Below are 23877 nucleotides of genomic sequence, written 5' to 3' on the forward strand. Positions count from 1 at the left end.
AGCTAAACCATTTAGTGCTTTGTAGGTAATCAACAATATTTTAAAATGTATACAATGTTTAATAGGGAGCCAATGCAGTGTTGACAGAACCGGGCTAATATGGTCATATTTCCTGGTTCTGGTAAGAACTCGAGCTGCGGCGTTTTGAACTAGCTGTAGTTTGTTTATTAAGCGTGCAGGGCAACCACCCAGTAGAGCATTACAATAATCTAGCCTTGAGGTCATGAACGCATGGACTAATTGTTCCGCATTTCCCAATGAGAGCATATGGCGTAATTTAGATATATTTTTAAGATGGAAAAATGCAGTTTTACAGATACTAGACACGTGGCTTTCAAAAGAAAGGTTGGTATCAAATAGCACACCCAGGTTCCTAACCGACGACGAAGACTTGACAGAGCAGCCATTAAGTGTTAGACAGTATTCTGGGTTATTACGTGTGGAAGTTTTTTGTCCAATAATTAGAATCTCTGTCTTTTCAGAATTTAGTAGTAGGAAATTACTAGTCATCCAATTTTTTATATCAGCTATGCATTCCGTTAATTTTGTGAATTGGTAAGTTTCCTCGGGGCGTGAAGAAATATACAGCTGAGTATCATCGGCATAACAGTGAAAGCTAACTCCATGTTTCCTAATGATATCTCCTAATGGTAGCATGTACAGAGTGAACAGCAGCGGTCCTAGTACTGAGCCTTGTGGTATGCCATACTGAACTTGTGATCGATAAGACATCTCTTCATTTACTGCTACAAACTGATAACGGTCAGTTAAGTATGATTTAAACCATGCTAATGCAATTCCACTAATGCCAACATAGTTTTCTAGTCTATTTAAAAGAATGTTGTGGTCAATGGTGTCAAATGCAGCACTAAGATCGAGTAACACTAATAGAGAGATACAACCACGATCGGATGATAAGAGCAAATCATTTGTGACTCTAATGAGAGCGGTCTCAGTGCTATGGTACGGTCTAAATCCGGACTGAAAATCCTCGCAGATATCATTTCTTTCTAGAAAGGAACATAGTTGTGAAGATACTGCTTTTTCTAATATCTTTGACAGAAAAGGCAGATTCGAGATCGGCCTGTAATTGACTAATTCTGTAGGATTACAGATAATAATAAATAATTATAATAAATTCGCCAAAAACGGTGTTACTACAATTTTACTAAAATAAAATCAAGGATGTTTTTAAAGAGAAGAGTTTTCAGCTTCCAGACAGTGTTTCAAAATGTCCCCCGTTTAAGAGATTGATTGACTGGCTATCACAACGAAGATTTTATACACAATTGGACGGACTTTGATACGCATAACAAGTCTACTAAAGCTTGTTTTAGGTCTTTAGAGATGTGGGTTCAACTGATCTTTTTTAAAACAGATGGAAAATTAAAAGAAGCATGCTGCAGTGTTTTGCCCTCCAGCTCTCAACGCCAGTTATGATGACTGAACATTTAAGAATGCTAAACGTTAGCTTGGAAACTGTCAACTAACACAAATGTAATATAAAATATCGTTCATATGTAGTACGGTGATCGGTTGTTGGCATGATGTCCGCTGTGATGAACCAGGCTCACTGAAAAAGGGCGCGTTATTTCCGAACGGACTGACTGACACCCGGACTATAACTCATGTGTTCAGCGCTTCTGCTCACGGCTGCTCCTGACGAATACGATTATAGCTTTGAACCACTGTGATCACACTTCACGAGAGTAGACTGAATTCAAATCTCCCGCTTGCCCTGACAACAGATCCAAACTTGACAGATCTGACCAGCTAACCGTTGTGGGCGGGACTAAGCAACGGAAAAGTAATGGCGGATAATTTGAATCTGCGTCATCGCGCGTGCGCGAGCAAACGCACACCCACACACACACACAGTCACACGTACACAAAGCCACGCAATGTGCAGCAACGCAGATTTGGAAAAATATTCATAAAATATACATGAAATTAGGGGAGAATAATACAAATGATGATCAAAATGAGCATCTATTTGCAAGACAAGATTAAAAGATTATGATTCAACAGGCCTGCCTATTATTTAACCTTAAAACTCACTTTAACACCCACATGCTTAATGATCTTCAAGGGAAACATGTTAAATGACTGCTGATTTCTGCGTTTCTGTGTTTTCTAATTTTATAGAAAGAATCTGTAAAATATTACGTAATATTTTATGTAAAATTACACATAACCCTGTAAAAATACAGACAATTTCCTTAAAAAAAAAAAAAAACGTAAAATTAATGTAAAACCAAAATACAAGCAATTACCTGTAAATTTAATAGTGGACCTTTAAATTACAGCAAATATCTGTAAAATAACAGGCATTCACTGTATAATGACAAAACGGCAAAATTCTGTAAAACAAATACAGGCCGTTACCTGTAAATTTACGGGGTTTTTTTTTACAGTGTAGCCTACTTAATAGATTCAAATCGCTGTTATTTTAGTGTTTTACACGCTGATCTCAGGGCAGCAGTACTCAATATAGATTAAAATTGCTGTTGTTTTTAGTGTATTACGCACTGCTCTCAGGGCAGTAGTACTCCATAGATTCAAATCGCTGTTATTTTAGTGTATTACGCGCTGCTCTCAGGGCAGGAGTAGCCTACTCAATAGATTCAAATCGCTGTTATTTTAGTGTATTACGTGCTGCTCTCAAAGCAGGAGTAGTCAATATAGGTTCAAATCGGGAACTTCATCTCGACCCAGCTACTCCAAAAACTAAACGTCCACCGGAGAAGTTGTGATCAAGACCTAAGAATTCAGACTATCCAAGGAAAGCCGCTGGGCCGTGATCGCATCAGGCATTTATCTCCCACTCTGACGCTCTGCATCGGATGTCTCCACATAGAGGCAATCACATTCATGGTGCTGGAAGGATCCACTGCGGATCTCATTCTGGGACGCCCGTGGATGTCACAACACCAACCTCACATAAACTGGAACACCGGTGAAATCCTGCGATGGGGTGATGCCTGCTTTCAAACCTGTCTCTCTTCAGTCCCGAAGCCATCTAAAACTCCCTCTCCTTCATCCACGATTCCCGAACGAACATCATTCTCCATCAACTCCACCTCCAAACAAAAAATTTGTTTGGAGGTGGAGAAAGTCCAGAGGTAGTTCATCAGATACAGATCCCTCCAGAGTACCGGGCGTTCCAGGGTGTCTTCAGCAAACAGCTAGCAACTCAACTTCCACCACATCAGCCATGGGACTGTGCAATAGACCTACTACCTGGGGCTACTCTGCCCAAGGGCAGAGTATATCCACTGTCCATCCCGGAGCAGAAGGCCATCGAGGAGTACATCCAGGAGGCACTACAACAGCAATTCATCCGTCCATCAACATCCCCTGCCGCTACCAGTTTCTTCTTTGTCTCCAAGAAGGACGGAGGCTTGAGGCCATGCATCGATTACCATCATCTCAACTCCCACACAGTTAAGTACAGTTATCCACTTCCTCTGGTCCCAGCCGCCCTGGAGTAGCTGAGGGGAGCTCGCATCTTCTCGAAACTGGACCTGCGTAGCGCATACAACCTCATTCGTATACGTATGGCCTGTCCAACACTCCAGCAGTATTCCAGGGCTAAATGAATGAGGTGTTCCGGGAGTTCCTTCATCGGTTTCGTTGTGGTCTATATTAACGACATCTTGATTTACTCCCAGAACCTGGCCGAACATCGCCACCACGTTACCCAGGTCCTAGAAAAGCTCTGTCAGCATCAACTTTACCTCAAACTCGAGAAATGCAAGTTCCACACCACCTCTGTCCAATTCCTGGGATACATCATTGACCATCAAGGCATCCAGATAGACCAGAGGAAGGTGGATACCATCCAGAACTGGCCTCAACCCTCAACCATAAAGGAACTTCAACGCTTTCTCAGATTCGCTAATTTCTACCGTCGATTTATCAATAACTACAGTCTTCTCAGTTCTCCTCTAACTTCAACCCTCAATGGCCGGCCCAAGTCTCTGTCCTGGACCCCAGCAGTTTCCGATGCCTTCCTTCAACTCAAGCAAGCCTTTCAAACCGCTCCGATCCTAGTTCACCCGAATCCTGATCTGCAATTCATCGTCGAGGTTGACGCTTCATCCACTGGGGTCGGAGCAGTCCTCCGGCAGGGGGATCCTCCTGGACTCCATCCATGCACCTTCTACTCTAAGAAGCTTTCCCCGGCGGAGCAGAACTACAATATAGGGAATTGTGAGTTGCTTGCCATCAAACTAGCACTTGAAGAGTGGAGACATTGGCTGGAGGGAGCACATCACAAGTTTGAAGTAATCACCGACCATCGCAATCTTGAATACCTACGAGAAGCCAAAAGATTGAATCCACATCAAGCCCGGTGGGCTTTATTCTTCACCAGATTCAATTTTACCGATAAGCCAAATAGAGCCGATGCCTTATCTCGTCTTCATCAATCAACCCCGGATGAGCCAACTCCAGATCCCATTCTCCCTCCAGCCATAATTGTCAGTCCCATTAAGTGGGCCATTGATGAACAGATCATCCAAGCCAACCGCTCCAACCCTCCAGAAGGTCCAGAAGGGTGCCTCTATGTTCCTCCCACCTTTCGTCCTACTCAGCTCATACTTCTCCGGGCTCTGGACACCCAGGTAGCTGACGAACCCTCTCGCTCTTACGTCAACGCTACTGGTGGCCCACCATGGCTCAGGATATCTCCCGGTACGTCAAGGGTTGCACAGTCTGCGCTGTTACCAACACTCCCCGAAGACTCCCAGAGGGTAAACTGGTTCCTCTTCCCATTCCTCAACGACCTTGGTCACACATAGGCATTGATTTTATGACAGATCTACCCATCTGCAACCACAACACTTGCGTCTTCGTAGTCGTTGATCGCTTCTCGAAGGCCTGTAAACTTATTCCCCTCAATGGATTACCTACAGCCTTCAAAGCGGCCGAAGCCTTATTTCAAGACGTGTTCCGCCACTTCGGCATCCCCAAAGACATAGTATCGGACCGTGGACCCCAGTTCATCTCAAGAGTCTGGCAGGCATTCTTCAAACCCCTCGGAGTATCCGTAAGCCTCTCCTCCGGTTACCATCCTCAAACTAACGGCCAGACTGAAAGAAAGATTCAAGAGATCGGGAGATACCTGAGGTCCTACTGCCACCAGAACCAGGACAGCTGGAGCCAACTCCTCCCTTGGGCAGAATACGCTCAAAATTCCCTACGTCAATCCACCACAGGGCTCACCCATTTCAATGCATCCTAGGTTACCAACCTCCTCTATTTCCCTGGTCAGGTGAGCCCTCGGAGGTTCCCGCTGTCAACCACAGGTTTGAGCAGAGCGAGAGGGTATGGGACTCAGCTCACGTGCATCAACAACAGGCAGTGCGGAGACACAAGAGACAAGCTGACGTCCACCGAACACCTACCCCTCGCTACCAACTGGGACAGAAGGTATGGCTCTCGACGCGGGACATCCGTCTCAGCCTGCCCTGCCGTAAGCTGAGTCCCCGGTACATAGGTCCATTCACAGTGCAGAGGCAGCTCAACGAAGTCATTTACAGATTGATCCTACCACCTCACTACCGAATTTCACCATCCTTTCACGTATCACTCCTCAAACCTCACTCTGAACCTCTGTTTTCTCCTCCCACAGAATCTGGTGACGACAGAGTGCCTCCTCCTCCCAACATCACAGAGGAAGAGCCCATCTATCTAGTTTGAACCATCCTGGACTTACCTGGAATACCTCATCGACTGGGAGAATTACGGTCCCGAGGAACGCTCCTGGCTGTTACGTGATGATATCCTCGATCCCACACTCCTCACACAATATCACTCTGAACACCCAGATTGACCAGCTCCCAGAGGTCGAGGTAGACCTCGTCGTCGTCATTGTCCCATCCAGTCGTCAGGAGCCTCCCATGGAGGAGGGGGTACTGTAACGGAGTCACCAGATCAGCATGCTCCGCCCTCTTGTTCACTCTCCCCGGACTTCTAATTTACCGCTCCTGCATTTCTGATTCACCGCACCTGCACATCATCAATCACCCTCACTATAAACAGACACTTCCCCTTCACTTCCTTGTCTGGTCTCGTCCTTACGTTACCACACAGACTCTCGCCAATCCTTACCTGAATACTTACCATGAAGATCCCGTTCCTGTTCATCATCTCCGACCATCATCTCCTGCTGCTTCTTCATCCGCCATCTGTCGTCTGCATGCTGTATCCAGCCCGCATCTATAACAGAGATATCAAGATAACCATCAAGCTAAGTTCCTCATTCAGTTCTGATTCTTCATATATCTACTCACCGATCATCACTGCAGTTCACATCCGTGCCTCTGTTCAAGTAAACACTGTTTATATTACTACTCACCTGTCTGCTTCTCTCTATAACCGTGAAAGCAGGAGTGCTCAATAGGTTCAAATCGCTGTTTTTTTTAGTGTACTACACGCTGCTCACAGGGCAAGAGTACTCAATAGGTTCAAATTGCTGTTATTTTAGTGTATTACGCGCTGCTCTCAGGGCAGGAATACTCAATAGATTCAAATCGCTGTTATTTTAGTGCATTTCGCGCTGCTCTCAGGGCAGGAGTGCTCAATAGATTCAAATCGCTGTTTTTTTGTGTACTACGTGCTGCTCTCAGGGCAGTAGTAGTCAATAGATTCAAATTGCTGTTATTTTAGTGTATTACGTGCTGCTCTCAGCAGGGCAGGATTACTCAATAGATTCAAATCGCTGTTATTTTAGGGTATTACACACTGCTCTCAGGGCAGGAGTACTCAATAGATTAAAATCGCTGTTATTTTAGGGTATTACACACTGCTCTCAGGGCAGGAGTGCTCAATAGATTTTTAGTGTATTACGTGCTGCTCTCAGCATGGCAGGAGTGCTCAATAGATTTTTAGTGTATTACGTGCTTCTCTCAGCAGGGCAGGAGTACTCTGTAGTAGAGATGCGCGGATGGGCTATTATTTCATCCGCAACCGCATCACAAAACTCATCATCCGTCCGCCATCCATCCGCACCAACGTTTTTGACCAATTTTCAAAACCGCACCCGCCCGCCATCCACTGATTGGGCGATACAAGGCGCTGCTGATGACAGCCGCGAGACTAGAAAGCTCTCAGAATATCAGCAGTGAACTCCTCTCCGATCGGCGCGCAGGGACAAAAATAAATAAATAGACTAAATTAAACGCACTTCGGCAAACCTGACCTTATCTGATAGGCTACTGTACAATATTTTCATTGTAGCCTAATAGAAAACGCATTTTGGCACATCATTTCAACATGCTGCTATTATGGGGCGCCAACAATGTTACGTGACAGTTCTCCATTACGGACGCGAACACTCTGTGAAAGTCTTTTAGTGCCGCTTTCAGAGACCTCAAACAGAAGCACAAAGCCTTTCTTTAAAGCGAATTTCGTTTTGTATTAATTGTATCTTAATTTTAATCCATGTTTCATTAACCAATTTCCTGTATTTAATAAATAAAAAGTAAATAGTCTATCTTGATTGTGTAGCCTAGGCTATTTTTCATTATAAAATATTAGGCTGTGTATACCGACATGGATCAATTATTAATATTAGATTTCATCTGTATTTTGTAGTTATAGCTGATGGCGCACCAACAAACAAGCACTGACTTTCTTACGGCGTTTCTTTAATATCGAGGCAGAGGCTCTATAGTTTATTATATGATTGTTAGGCCTGTTGATGGTATAAAATGAATTGCACTGTGCCTGAAAAAGACCCGCTCTCCGCTCTCTTCCCGTGCATTCAAAATTAACGGGAGTCTTCAGAACAGGCTCGTCCAGCGTCAACAGCACCGAACTTAGCTCCAATGTCAATCAATGTCTGGGCCACTTCGTGGAATCCTTTACCAGAATTTTTTTTTGGTTGTAGGTATAGTCAGATAACATTAACAATATTTAACAATGTATACTGTTACGACCCCCTAGTCTAGGGTTAGGAACGCCGATAACAAAACAATGGAAAATATCACCTCTCCTGTCCCAGATCACACACAAAAATAAACATAACACATTGTCCTAGGACGTAACACCCCCACCCTTAGTTACAAAACCCGATTTGTAACAATAAATTACTAAGAACTTGAAAGATCCACCACATCTTCAAATTTCTTTTTCTGCGCGCGCGTTACGACACATGCTGGGAAAGCAGTGGGAAACTGTGACAGAGCAGCTACCTGAGTGCCCACGTTCGGCTCGGCAGATACGATCGGGTACGGAAACACTTTGGTTCCAGCTAAATCATTACCCAAAATCATACTCACGCCATCCACAGGTAATTCTGAATGCACACCGATAGTAACCGTGCCGGAGATAAGGTCAGATTTCAGCTGAACGGTATGCAACGGCACCGGAGTACAGCCCATTTCAATACCACGAATGAGCACATCATTACCTGTATACGAATTCAACGAGAACGGCAGAGCACTTTCTAATATCAAGGATTGTGCAGCTCCCGTATCTCGTAGCATCACTATAGGGTTTACCTCGATGTTATCTGAAAGCGAAACTAAACAGGTTTGTAAAAACGATCCAAAAGCATCCAATCTTTTTCCTGGTGCCAGTTCAGAAAGGGAGGTAAACGCTACCCCTCTAGGCTTACCGCCAGCTTTCTGCTGCCAAGCTTTACAGCTTGTAATCAAATGGCCAGGATCAAGACAATAAAAACAAACTCTTTTTCTATCAGGCCGCTTCTGCGCAGATGCTTCACCGTCGACCCTGAAAGAGTTGTCCCTCGTCATCCTCTTATCTTTCCCTACGTCCACGACCAAGGAGGGTTTAAGAGCGCGCATAACTGGGAACACAGTTTTATGAGTAAGTGCGAATTCGTCTGCAAATGTTGCCGCATCGAAAAGCTTAGCTACTTTCTGCTCATTTAAATGGACAACAATATTTTCTGGCAAACTATTTTTAAAATCTTCGAGCAAAATCAGTTCTTGCAATTCATCAAAAGTTGTAATTTTAGTAGAAACACACCACTTCTCAAATAACGATCTCTTTTCACGCGCAAACTCCACAAACGTTTGCTTGGCTGTCTTTGAACACGCCCTGAACTTCTGCCGATACGCCTCCGGTACCAATTCATAAGCGTGCAAGACAGCCAATTTCACAAGATCATAGTTCAGCGAATCATCGATCGGCAAAGCTGCGCAAACCTCTTGGGCTTTGCCAACGAGATTACACTGCAACAACAACGCCCACATATCTCTGGGCCATTTCAATTTAGCCGCGACACGTTCAAAAGCCACAAAATACGAGTCAACTTCAGACTCACGAAATGGAGGTACAAGTTTAATGTACTTACCCACATCAAAGTCAGGTTGCCCCACCTCGGAACTACCGGAAACAAGTCTGGTGCGCGGTGACGGAACGGGTCTGTTGCGCTGGACTTCCAACTCTAACCTACGCAACGCAACATCCTGATCAGTCTTTAACTCTAACTCTTTCAATCGGAGTAGTTGCGTTTCATGCTCCTGCTTTCTAATATCAACTTTTTTGGTGGGGGAGGTGTGTGGAACGAAGTATGTGAATCTGCCTTGTCAGATGCGGTTTCTTCCTCAAACTCTGACCCATGAGCAAGTCCAGGAAAAATACCGGTCTCAACTAACCTACCATACAACTCATCTTTAATTACCTGTTTCTTTTCCTCTTTAGGGACCGTTATGTTGTAAAATTCTGCTATTAGAATTAGATCTACTTTTCTACACCGCTCGAATTCCTTTAACGTAGGTGACAGCGTAAACTTAACTAAATCGAAATCCATATTAAGCATAAAACTTCCTCCCCCACCAAAAAAATTCAAAGCAGCCAAGCAAACTACCGGAAACAGCCAATAGATATGACGACTAATGGATCCCGGACGAGCCCCCAATTGTTACGACCCCCTAGTCTAGGGTTAGGAACGCCGATAACAAAACAATGGAAAATATCCCCTCTCCTGTCCCAGATCACACACAAAATACCACAACACAATGTAGTATCAAAAGATAAGCTTTTTTATTTACACAGAAATAGAAAAGCTGAAAGCATGACTCTTCAGGAGGGGTTCACGCCAAAATAACAAACCAAAAAGAATTCTACCTAACAAGGAATTAAATATAACTTACCTAACAAATGAAAACCCCAAAGAAAATACAACAATCTTCCCTTACTCACTTTAGGCCGTCACGTTAGGCCAGCGGTCCGCGAGCTGCTTAAAAGGTAGTCCGTGATAGGAGGTCAGCGGAACGCTGCGCGCCGCCCCCTAGATGATTTTTCGGGGGCCGGCCGACCGCGCCCGGCCGCAGGGGGGGACCGACGGGGCGGGCCAGAGGCGTCGCCTCGGGCCGGGGGGCCTCGGGGGCCCCGCGGGAGCCCGACGAAATTCGGCCCCCTCGCTCGCAATACGGGCATCGGCCACAGGGGGGCGACTCGCCGACCGCCTGCAGTCGTTTCGACGCGCGCCGAACAGGTTGCAGGCGGGCGCCCACGGAGCGCACGCGCCTACCCCTGACCGCCTTTTCGGGAAATTCCCTGACCACACCCACCGTCCACTGAGCGCCCTTTCGTCCCAAAGACAGCCTGTGACCGCCCCCTGACCACGCCCACTGACACAAACAGCCTATTCGTCCCCCTGACCGCCTTTGTGACAGCAAACGGCCTGTTCGCCCACGGGCAATCTAAGAGACGGCCCGGGGCCCCGCCCACTGACACGAACAGCTCATTCGTCCCCCTGACCGCCTGTGTGACAGCGAACGGCCTGTTCGCCCACGGGCAATCTAAGAGACGGCCCGGGGCCCCGCCCACTGACACGAACAGCTCATTCGTCCCCCTGACCACCTGTGTGACAACGAACGGCCTGTTCGCCCACGGGCAATCTAAGAGACGGCCCGGGGCCCCGCCCACTGACACAAACAGCTCATTCGTCCCCCTGACCGCCTGTGTGACAGCGAACGGCCTGTTCGCCCACGGGCAATCTAAGAGACGGCCCGGGGCCCCGCCCACTGACACGAACAGCTCATTCGTCCCCCTGACCTCCTGTGTGACAGCGAACGGCCTGTTGGCCAACGGGCAATCTAAGAGACGGCCCGGGGCCCCACCCACTGACACGAACAGCTCATTCGTCCCCCTGACCACCTGTGTGACAACGAACGGCCTGTTCGTCCACCACCACCACCACCGGGTGTATCTCGGGAACCAAGCCGAGTTGGAGCTCCAAACTCCGGGCCAGAGTATGGAGCCCCAAGTCGGCTTAGCTCCCGAGATACATCCGGTCAAATTCGGCATCCCACCTGTAGCTTGATAAGTTACACACTGGCCTTCAGCACATATGCTGAAATCCCCAATTCCTTACAGGGATTCACCGGCTGAAAATGTCTAACACTATGCACAATTATTGGCTGTAATGTACATGAGTGTGTTGTGGTGTGTCCCCTGAGTTGTGTACAGTAGGTTTGACCACATAAAACCACTGTCCTATAGGGCCTCTGTCAAATAAGTTGAAGGTGGGCAAAGTAAGGGCCCACCTGTAACTGATTTGACAGGGTCCCTTTGTGCACTCCGTGGTCAATGCATTAATAGGTCATATTTCATAATTATACATGTTTTATTACTCTAAACAGCCAGTACAGTGCACAGGGAAGACAATCCAACATGTTGGGGTACTTTACAGTTCACAATTATGCATTATTAGACTTAAATGGACATGTCCACGGAGTGCACAAAGGGGCCCTGTCGAACAAGTCACAGGTGGGCCCTTACTTTGCCCACCTGTAACTTATTCGACAGGGCCCCTTTGTGCACTCCGTGGTCAATGCATTAAAAGGTCATATTTCATAATTATACATGTTTTATGACTCTAAACAGCCAGTACAGTGCACAGGGAAGACAATCCAACATGTTGGGGTACTTTACAGTTCACAATTATGCATTATTAGACTTAAATGGACATGTCCACGGAGTGCACAAAGGGGCCCTGTCGAACAAGTTACAGGTGGGCCCTTACTTTGCCCACCTGTAACTTATTCGACAGGGCCCCTTTGTGCACTCCGTGGTCAATGCATTAATAGGTCATGTTTCGTAATTATAAATGTTTTATTACTCTAAACAGCCAGTACAGTGCACAGGGAAGACAATCCAACATGTTGGGGTACTTTACAGTTCATAATTATGCATTATAAGCCTTAAAACGACATGTCCACGGAGTGCACAAAGGGGCCCTGTCAAATAAGTTACAGTTGGTATGTTTTTTTATATTTTGAGGTCATGGTTGATAAAAATGAATAAAATTGATTAAATATCAATTTTAGGTTCATCTTTGGGCCCCCCTGAGCAATTAGCAGCCTTCAGAACCCAGAAATCCCACTGTCCATGAACAGCCTGAATTTTTGAATGGTATAAGTTGCAGGTGGAACGTACAGATCTCAGCCTCTGGACAGAATTTGGAGATGAAACCTGCACTCCTGTGCTCATCTGGGCACGCCCTGTCCCTGGTGTGAATTTCAAAGAGATTGGAGAAACTTGAAAATTCGACCCAAAAAATCTCAAAGGGGTATCCCTTGGAGAATTTTTCAGTCAGATTTTCAAGTTTCTCCAAACTCCCTGAAATGCACAGCACTGTCGGGGCACGTCCAGACAAGGGCAGGAGTGCAGGTTTCAGCTCCCAATTCTGTCCAGAGGCTGAGATCTGGACGTTCCACCTGCAACTTATACCATTCAAAAATTCAGGCTGTTCATGGACAGTGGAATTTCTGGGTTCTGAAGGCTGCAAATCGCTCAGGGGGGCCCACAGATGAACCTAAAATTGATATTTAATCAATTTTATTCATTTTTATCAACCATGACCTCAAAATATAAAAAAACATACCAACTGTAACTTATTTGACAGGGCCCCTTTGTGCACTCCGTGGTCAATGCATTAATAGGTCATAATTCGTGATTTTTAATGTTTTTATTACTTAAAAATAGAGTACAGTGCACAGGGAATACAATCCAACACGTTGGGGTACTTTAGAGTTCACAATTATGCATTATTAGCCTTAAATGGGCATGTCCACGGAGTAAACAAAGGGGCCCTGTCAAATAAGTTACAGGTGTCAGGTCCCACTTGTAACTTGTTTGACAGGGCCCCTTAGCTCCCGAGATACATCCGGTCAAATTCGGCATCCCACCTGTAGCTTGATAAGTTACACACTGGCCTTCAGCACATATGCGGAAATCCCCAATTCCTTACAGGGATTCACCGGCTGAAAATGTCTAACACTATGCACAATTATTGGCTGTAATGTACATGAGTGTGTTGTGGTGTGTCCCCTGAGTTGTGTACAGTAGGTTTGACCACATAAAACCACTGTCCTATAGGGCCTCTGTCAAATAAGTTGAAGGTGGGCAAAGTAACGGCCCACCTGTAACTGATTTGACAGGGTCCCTTTGTGCACTCCGTGGTCAATGCATTAATAGGTCATATTTCATAATTATACATGTTTTATTACTCTAAACAGCCAGTACAGTGCACAGGGAAGACAATCCAACATGTTGGGGTACTTTACAGTTCACAATCATGCATTATTAGACTTAAATGGACATGTCCACGGAGTGCACAAAGGGGCCCTGTCAAATAAGTTACAGGTGGGCCCTTACTTTGCCCACCTGTAACTTATTCGACAGGGCCCCTTTGTGCACTCCGTGGTCAATGCATTAAAAGGTCATATTTCATAATTATACATGTTTTATTACTCTAAACAGCCAGTACAGTGCACAGGGAAGACAATCCAACATGTTGGGGTACTTTACAGTTCACAATTATGCATTATTAGACTTAAATGGACATGTCCACGGAGTGCACAAAGGGGCCCTGTCGAACAAGTCACAGGTGGGCCCTTACTTTGCCCACCTGTAACTTATTCGACAGGGCCCCTTTGTGCACTCCGTGGTCAATGCATTAATAGGTCATGTTTCGTAATTATAAATGTTTTATTACTCTAAACAGCCAGTACAGTGCACAGGGAAGACAATCCAACATGTTGGGGTACTTTACAGTTCACAATTATGCATTATAAGCCTTAAAACGACATGTCCACGGAGTGCACAAAGGGGCCCTGTCGAACAAGTCACAGGTGGGCCCTTACTTTGCCCACCTGTAACTTATTCGACAGGGCCCCTTTGTGCACTCCGTGGTCAATGCATTAATAGGTCATGTTTCGTAATTATAAATGTTTTATTACTCTAAACAGCCAGTACAGTGCACAGGGAAGACAATCCAACATGTTGGGGTACTTTACAGTTCATAATTATGCATTATAAGCCTTAAAACGACATGTCCACGGAGTGCACAAAGGGGCCCTGTCAAATAAGTTACAGTTGGTATGTTTTTTTATATTTTGAGGTCATGGTTGATAAAAATGAATAAAATTGATTAAATATCAATTTTAGGTTCATCTTTGGGCCCCCCTGAGCAATTAGCAGCCTTCAGAACCCAGAAATCCCACTGTCCATGAACAGCCTGAATTTTTGAATGGTATAAGTTGCAGGTGGAACGTCCAGATCTCAGCCTCTGGACAGAATTTGGAGATGAAACCTGCACTCCTGTGCTCATCTGGGCACGCCCTGTCCCTGGTGTGAATTTCAAAGAGATTGGAGAAACTTGAAAATTCGACCCAAAAAATCTCAAAGGGGTATCCCTTGGAGAATTTTTCAGTCAGATTTTCAAGTTTCTCCAAACTCCCTGAAATGCACAGCACTGTCGGGGCACGTCCAGACAAGGGCAGGAGTGCAGGTTTCAGCTCCCAATTCTGTCCAGAGGCTGAGATCTGGACGTTCCACCTGCAACTTATACCATTCAAAAATTCAGGCTGTTCATGGACAGTGGAATTTCTGGGTTCTGAAGGCTGCAAATCGCTCAGGGGGGCCCACAGATGAACCTAAAATTGATATTTAATCAATTTTATTCATTTTTATCAACCATGACCTCAAAATATAAAAAAACATACCAACTGTAACTTATTTGACAGGGCCCCTTTGTGCACTCCGTGGTCAATGCATTAATAGGTCATAATTCGTGATTTTTAATGTTTTTATTACTTAAAAATAGAGTACAGTGCACAGGGAATACAATCCAACACATTGGGGTACTTTAGAGTTCACAATTATGCATTATTAGCCTTAAATGGGCATGTCCACGGAGTAAACAAAGGGGCCCTGTCAAATAAGTTACAGGTGTCAGGTCCCACTTGTAACTTGTTTGACAGGGCCCCTTAGCTCCCGAGATACATCCGGTCAAATTCGGCATCCCACCTGTAGCTTGATAAGTTACACACTGGCCTTCAGCACATATGCGGAAATCCCCAATTCCTTACAGGGATTCACCGGCTGAAAATGTCTAACACTATGCACAATTATTGGCTGTAATGTACATGAGTGTGTTGTGGTGTGTCCCCTGAGTTGTGTACAGTAGGTTTGACCACATAAAACCACTGTCCTATAGGGCCTCTGTCAAATAAGTTGAAGGTGGGCAAAGTAACGGCCCACCTGTAACTGATTTGACAGGGTCCCTTTGTGCACTCCGTGGTCAATGCATTAATAGGTCATATTTCATAATTATACATGTTTTATTACTCTAAACAGCCAGTACAGTGCACAGGGAAGACAATCCAACATGTTGGGGTACTTTACAGTTCACAATTATGCATTATTAGACTTAAATGGACATGTCCACGGAGTGCACAAAGGGGCCCTGTCGAACAAGTTACAGGTGGGCCCTTACTTTGCCCACCTGTAACTTATTCGACAGGGCCCCTTTGTGCACTCCGTGGTCAATGCATTAAAAGGTCATATTTCATAATTATACATGTTTTATTACTCTAAACAGCCAGTACAGTGCACAGGGAAGACAATCCAACATGTTGGGGTACTTTACAGTTCACAATTATGCATTATTAGACTTAAATGGACATGTCCACGGAGTGCACAAAGGGGCCCTGTCGAACAAGTCACAGGTGGGCCCTTACTTTGCCCACCTGTAACTTATTCGACAGGGCCCCTTTGTGCACTCCGTGGTCAATGCATTAATAGGTCATGTTTCGTAATTATAAATGTTTTATTACTCTAAACAGCCAGTACAGTGCACAGGGAAGACAATCCAACATGTTGGGGTACTTTACAGTTCATAATTATGCATTATAAGCCTTAAAACGACATGTCCACGGAGTGCACAAAGGGGCCCTGTCAAATAAGTTACAGTTGGTATGTTTTTTTATATTTTGAGGTCATGGTTGATAAAAATGAATAAAATTGATTAAATATCAATTTTAGGTTCATCTTTGGGCCCCCCTGAGCAATTAGCAGCCTTCAGAACCCAGAAATTCCACTGTCCATGAACAGCCTGAATTTTTGAATGGTATAAGTTGCAGGTGGAACGTCCAGATCTCAGCCTCTGGACAGAATTTGGAGATGAAACCTGCACTCCTGTGCTCATCTGGGCACGCCCTGTCCATGGTGTGAATTTCAAAGAGATTGGAGAAACTTGAAAATTCGACCCAAAAAATCTCAAAGGGGTATGTATCCCTTGGAGAATTTTTCAGTCAGATTTTCAAGTTTCTCCAAACTCCCTGAAATGCACAGCACTGTCGGGGCACGTCCAGACAAGGGCAGGAGTGCAGGTTTCAGCTCCCAATTCTGTCCAGAGGCTGAGATCTGGACGTTCCACCTGCAACTTATACCATTCAAAAATTCAGGCTGTTCATGGACAGTGGAATTTCTGGGTTCTGAAGGCTGCAAATCGCTCAGGGGGGCCCACAGATGAACCTAAAATTGATATTTAATCAATTTTATTCATTTTTATCAACCTTGACCTCAAAATATAAAAAAACATACCAACTGTAACTTATTTGACAGGGCCCCTTTGTGCACTCCGTGGTCAATGCTGTCCACGGAGTGCACAAAGGGGCCCTGTCAAATAAGTTACAGGTGTCAGGTCCCACTTGTAACTTGTTTGACAGGGCCCCTTAATGCACTCCGTGGTCAATGCATTAATAGGTCATATTTCATAATTATACATGTTTTATTTCTCTAAACAGCCAGTACAGTGCACAGGGAAGACAATCCAACATGTTGGGGTACTTTACAGTTTATAATTATGCAATATTAGCCATAAAATGACATGTCCACGGAGTGCACAAAGGGGCCCTGTCAAATAAGTTACAGGTGGAAGGTTCACCAAACGCCTATGAAAATGAATGGGATAAGTTGCACGTGTCAGTGGCTCCCGTGCGGCCCCCGGGGGTCCGAGGGGCCCCAAACTCGTCAAAAAGTTGCGTCACGTGGCCCTCTGCGACATACCGAGCGGGCGAGGTCGAGACGCGCCAAGTTTATTTTTAGCTATTTTTTATGCACCTCTCTGTCTCACATTGATCTCTATAGGAGCACATGTCTGCTAGGGTCAATTCAGCAGTTAGAATCAGAGGGCCTATTAGGCTCAGGAAGCATCTAGAGCCACGAAACTCTGGGGCCCGATTCGGGGGCCCGTGGCGGTCGTCCGTGGCGAATCTCGAGGTCCTGCGACCTTTTGACCCCCTTGAGCGGCTGTTTGTTTGACGTCCCACGTGCGACTTGTTCCATGGGGCTGTTGGTGGCCAATTAGCGTGAAAAAAAGTCAGAGGGACACGGAACTTTAGAACCCGTCCCCGGGGCCCGTGACGAGACGCGTGTGTCAGTTTCGGGCCGATCGGGCCTTTCCAACAAGCCGCTTTGCTGGAACCCACACTTAGAACCGATCTAGAACCACCAAATCCAGGATCTAGAACCGGGGGCCCCCGGACTACCGCCGTGCCGAGTTTGGGGCCGCTGCGACCTTTCGACCCCTTTTGGCCCCCGTTTGTTTGACGGCCCACGTGCAACTTGTTCCATGGGGCTGTTGGTGGCCAATTAGCGCCAAAAAAGGTCAGAGGGACGCGGAACTCTAGGGCCCGTCCCAGGGGCCCGTGACGGGACGCATACGTCAGTTTCGGGCCGATCGGACCTTTCTGTCCACCCTTCGGCGAGCACATGGTCCGATTAATGGCCGCCCTCTCTCACACATAGACATACATGCAGTCAGAGTGAACCAAAGTGAGGAGATTTTTGCACTGCAAAAACACACACTTGGAACCGATCTAGAACCCTGCGACCCGGGATCTAGAACCGGGGGCCCCTCGACTACCAGGGCGGGGAATTTGGAGGCGGTGCGACCTTTCGACCCCTGCATTTCCGCCCGCCCACGTGCAACTTGTTCAATGCAAACTTCACAGGCGCTTCCCGGTCAAGGGGGTCTTTTTTCGGGCAAACGAGCTGTTTCGGACGCGGAACTCTAGAACCCGTCCCCGGGGCCCGTGGTGGGACGCATACGTCAGTTTCGGGACAATCGGGCGTTTCCTTCAAACCGTTTGGCCGAAACACATACCTAGAACCGATCTAGAACCGCGCGACCCGTGATCTAGAACCGGGGGCCCCCGGACTAGCGCCGTGCCGAGTTTGGGGCCCCTGCGACCTTTCGACCCCTTTTGGCCCCCCTTTGTTTGACGGCCCACGTGCAACTTGTTCCATGGGGCTGTTGGTGGCCAATTAGCGCGAAAAAAGGTCAGAGGGACACGGAACTCTAGAACCCGTCCCAGGGGCCCGTGAGGGGACACATAAGTCAGTTTCGGGTCGATCGGACCTTTCTGTCACACGTTCCACGAAACACCTGTGAAAATGAATGGGATAAGTTGCAAGTGTCAGTGGCCCCTGTTCGGCCCCCCGAGGTCCCACGGGCCCCAAACGCTGCGTGCCGGGCCCCCTCGGGCCCCCGAACGACATATCAGGGGGACGGGTCTCCAGAACTCAGGGCTCATTTTTTTCCCTCCCTTGTTCAAGTTTCTCTCAAAAGCATCTTGCACTCATAGTGAGCTCATAGACTGACATTCCCTCTCGAAGGGTCAAACTGAAAACACACTCGGAACCGATCTAGAACCCGGCGACCCGGGATCTAGAACCGGGGGCCCCCGGACTACCACCGTGTCGAGTTTGGGGCCGCTGCGACCTTTCGACCCCTTTTGGCCCCCGTTTGTTTGACGGCCCACGTGCAACTTGTTCCATGGGGCTGTTCGTGGCCAATTAGCGCGAAAAAAAGTCCGAGGGACGCGGAACTCTAGAACCCGTCCCCGGGGCCCGTGGCGGGACGCATACGTCAGTTTCGGGACAATCGGGCGTTTCCTTCAAACCGTTTGGCCGAAACACATACCTAGAACCGATCTAGAACCGCGCGACCCGTGATCTAGAACCGGGGGCCCCCGGACTAGCGCCGTGCCGAGTTTGGGGCCCCTGCGACCTTTCGACCCCTTTTGGCCCCCCTTTGTTTGACGGCCCACGTGCGACTTGTTCCATGGGGCTGTTGGTGGCCAATTAGCGCGAAAAAAGGTCAGAGGGACACGGAACTCTAGAACCCGTCCCAGGGGCCCGTGAGGGGACACATAAGTCAGTTTCGGGTCGATCGGACCTTTCTGTCACACGTTCCACGAAACACCTGTGAAAATGAATGGGATAAGTTGCAAGTGTCAGTGGCCCCTGTTCGGCCCCCCGAGGTCCCACGGGCCCCAAACGCTGCGTGCCGGGCCCCCTCGGGCCCCCGAACGACATATCAGGGGGACGGGTCTCCAGAACTCAGGGCTCATTTTTTTGCCTCCCTTGTTCAAGTTTCTCTCAAAAGCATCTTGCACTCATAGTGAGCTCATAGACTGACATTCCCTCTCGAAGGGTCAAACTGAAAACACACTCGGAACCGATCTAGAACCCGGCGACCCGGGATCTAGAACCGGGGGCCCCCGGACTACCACCGTGTCGAGTTTGGGGCCGCTGCGACCTTTCGACCCCTTTTGGCCCCCGTTTGTTTGACGGCCCACGTGCAACTTGTTCCATGGGGCTGTTGGTGGCCAATTAGCGCGAAAAAAAGTCAGAGGGACGCGGAACTCTAGAACCCGTCCCCGGGGCCCGTGACGAGACGCATGTATCAGTTTCGGGCCGATCGGGCCTTTCCAACAAGCCGTTTTGCTGAAACCCATACTTAGAACCGATCTAGAACCACCAAATCCATTATCTAGAACCGGGGGCCCCCGGACTACCGCCGTGCCGAGTTTGGGGCCGCTGCGACCTTTCGACCCCTTTTGGCCCCCGTTTGTTTGACGGCCCACGTGCAACTTGTTCCATGGGGCTGTTGGTGGCCAATTAGCGCCAAAAAAGGTCAGAGGGACGCGGAACTCTAGGGCCCGTCCCAGGGGCCCGTGACGGGACGCATACGTCAGTTTCGGGCCGATCGGACCTTTCTGTCCACCCTTCGGCGAGCACATGGTCCGATTAATGGCCGCCCTCTCTCACACATAGACATACATGCAGTCAGAGTGAACCAAAGTGAGGAGATTTTTGCACTGCAAAAACACACACTTGGAACCGATCTAGAACCCTGCGACCCGGGATCTAGAACCGGGGGCCCCTCGACTACCAGGGCGGGGAATTTGGAGGCGGTGCGACCTTTCGACCCCTGCATTTCCGCCCGCCCACGTGCAACTTGTTCAATGCAAACTTCACAGGCGCTTCCCGGTCAAGGGGGTCTTTTTTCGGGCAAACGAGCTGTTTCGGACGCGGAACTCTAGAACCCGTCCCCGGGGCCCGTGGCGGGACGCATACGTCAGTGTCGGGACAATCGGGCGTTTCCTTCAAACCGTTTGGCCGAAACACATACCTAGAACCGATCTAGAACCGCGCGACCCGTGATCTAGAACCGGGGGCCCCCGGACTACCGCCGTGCCGAGTTTGGGGCCCCTGCGACCTTTCGACCCCTTTTGGCCCCCCTTTGTTTGACGGCCCACGTGCAACTTGTTCCATGGGGCTGTTGGTGGCCAATTAGCGCGAAAAAAGGTCAGAGGGACACGGAACTCTAGAACCCGTCCCAGGGGCCCGTGAGGGGACACATAAGTCAGTTTCGGGCCGATCGGACCTTTCTGTCACACGTTCCACGAAACACCTGTGAAAATGAATGGGATAAGTCGCACGTGTCAGTGGCCCCTGTTCGGCCCCCCGAGGTCCCACGGGCCCCAAACGCTGCGTGCCGGGCCCCCTCGGGCCCCCGAACGACATATCAGGGGGACGAGTCTCTAGAACTCAGGGCTCATTTTTTTGCCTCCCTTGTTCAAGTTTCTCTCAAAAGCATCTTGCACTCATAGTGAGCTCATAGACTGACATTCCCTCTCGAAGGGTCAAACTGAAAACACACTCGGAACCGATCTAGAACCCTGCGACCCGGGATCTAGAACCGGGGGCCCCCGGACTACCACCGTGTCGAGTTTGGGGCCGCTGCGACCTTTCGACCCCTTTTGGCCCCTGTTTATGTGACTTCCCACGTGCAACTTGTTCCATGGGGCTGTTGGTGGCCAATTAGCGTGAAAAAAGGTCCGAGGGACGCGGAACTTTAGAACCCGTCCCCGGGGCCCGTGACGAGACGCGTGTGTCAGTTTCGGGCCGATCGGGCCTTTCCAACAAGCCGCTTTGCTGGAACCCACACTTAGAACCGATCTAGAACCACCAAATCCAGGATCTAGAACCGGGGGCCCCCGGACTACCGCCGTGCCGAGTTTGGGGCCGCTGCGACCTTTCGACCCCTTTTGGCCCCCGTTTGTTTGACGGCCCACGTGCAACTTGTTCCATGGGGCTGTTGGTGGCCAATTAGCGCGAAAAAAGGTCAGAGGGACGCGGAACTCTAGAACCCGTCCCAGGGGCCCGTGACGGGACGCATACGTCAGTTTCAGGCCGATCGGACCTCTCTGTCCACCCTTCGAGGAGCACGTGGCCTGAGACTAAGACCATGGTGAAGTTCGGGTGGTCAGGGGACCCCCCAGGCACTCCGTGGCAATGAAGAAGAGGATAGGTTGTTAGGGGTCAAAAAAGGCTCCTCGTGGTACTGAGGAAGACTGTGGTGAAGTTCAGGTGGTTAGGGGACCCCCCAGGCACTCCGTGGCAATGAAGAAGAGGACAGGTGGTTAGGGGTCGAAAAAGGCTCCCCGTGGCACTGAGGAAGACTGTGGTGAAGTTCAGGTGGTTAGGGGACCCCATAGGCACTCCGTAGCAATGAAGAAGAGGACAGGCGTTTAGGGGTCGAAACAGGCACTTCGTGGACCACGAGGAAGACTATGGTGAAGTTTGGGTGGTTAGGGGACCCCACAGGCACTTCGTGGCGATGAAGGAGAGAAAAGGTAGTTAGGGGTCGAAATAGGCCCTCCGTGGCACTGAGGAGGACTATGGTGAAGAGCAGGTAGTTGGCGGACCCCAAAAGCACTTGGTGGACCACCCGGTAGTGCACTGGCACCCCTATAGGCTACCACACAGAGCCTATGTTAATTTATGCTGATTTTGGCTACTTTATATGCGATTTCGGAAAGAGTACCACTCACCATCCGAATAAGCAGGATCTGGCGTCCTTTTCGAGCACGCGGACTTCGGAGTGCATATGATGACGATGGCAACTTAAATGAATGGGAAAATTCCCACAGACAGCCTGGGTTCCCTTACTACCTAGCTAGCCAGTAACCAAGAGAAAACTGTTTAATCAAAAAAAGAATGGCAACCTCGCTCCCTTCGGCTTTCAAATAAACATTCAAACATATTGCACTTAACTCAGCAAAAGAATAAACTGGGTTAAATAAACTAAATCAATAAACAAAAGACAATAAACTTACAACATTCAGACAAAAGAAAAACATGTCTTCATGATCACACCGTGAGAATTTCCACACAAGGAAACCCCACTAAAAGATCAGCACACCAACGCGGCTGATCTAAACAACTGGTCTGGGGCAGGAGACAACGGACCGCGGAGCTCCACGACGCGCGTGCAAACAGAGCTCCCCACACTGCAGTGTATCGCAGTAGTTAACCGCTCCGCGCCTCCTCATAATCAACCACAGCTGCGCCCAATCAAGCCCTGCACAGAGTGAGAGGGAGAGAGAGAGAAGACAAACTACACACAACATCAAATCACAACAATAAAAGAAATAACAAAAATAAACATAACACATTGTCCTAGGACGTAACAATACATATATTTTTCATTTGATTGGTTCAACCGCCCGCCACCCGCCCGAATTTAATTAAAATATTTTTTTTCGTCACGTCATCCGCCCGATCCGCGGTTTATCCGCGGAGTCCGCGGCTGTAACCGCCAACCGCGCATCTCTACTCTGTAGATTCAAATCGCTGTTATTTTAGGGTATTACGCTTCTCTCAGGGCAGGAGTACTCAATAAATTTATTTTAGGGTATTACACGCTACTCTCAGGACAGGAGTACTCAATAGATTCAAATCGGTGTTATTTTAGTTTATTACGCGCTGCTCTCAGGGCAGGAGTACTCAATATATTCAAATCACTTTTATTTTCAGAGCACTATGAAGTAGGGTATTCCTGAAATATTGGAGGCTGCCGTTTTAGAGGACCCTAGTTTTTCTTGTAGAATTAGCAGTTTGTAATATTTTATAGCACTTACTATTCAATTCTGTATTTATGTTATTATTTTAGTTGTTTATACAACTAAGTTGTTTATACAACTTTTAGTTGTAAATACAACTATAGCTATCAGCTCCCAGGGCATTCTTCAGGGCATCACTGTTGTACAACTAAAGCAAAGTTGTAACACAATCCCATAATGTACAGTGTACAAAATATTTTTTCCCCTCATTTGTTCTATAGGTAGCACTTTATTTTCCTGTTCCCTATGTTATGCACTTATTATAGTAACTGGGTAATAACAAGGAACTAACCCTGAACCTTCCCCCAAACCTAACCTTAACCCATTTAGTTACCTTATATTACCAAGTACTTTC

General features: G+C 47.7%; 1 long non-coding RNA gene across 1 annotated transcript; it reads right to left on the minus strand.

Annotated features, from left to right (window-relative positions):
• Positions 1–9995: 9995 nt before the first annotated feature.
• On the minus strand, positions 9996–22626 carry LOC130086865 (uncharacterized). Its single transcript, XR_008807264.1, has 2 exons — positions 22573–22626; positions 9996–10175 (listed from the first exon to the last, which is right to left on the minus strand). It is a non-coding gene; the product is annotated as an uncharacterized LOC130086865 (long non-coding RNA).
• Between the last annotated feature and the right edge of the window lie 1251 nt (positions 22627–23877).

Source organism: Rhinichthys klamathensis, unplaced genomic scaffold (assembly GCF_029890125.1).
Source record: "Rhinichthys klamathensis goyatoka isolate OS25496 unplaced genomic scaffold, OSU_Roscu_1.1 h1tg000101l_1, whole genome shotgun sequence".
Lineage (NCBI taxonomy): Eukaryota > Metazoa > Chordata > Actinopteri > Cypriniformes > Leuciscidae > Rhinichthys > Rhinichthys klamathensis.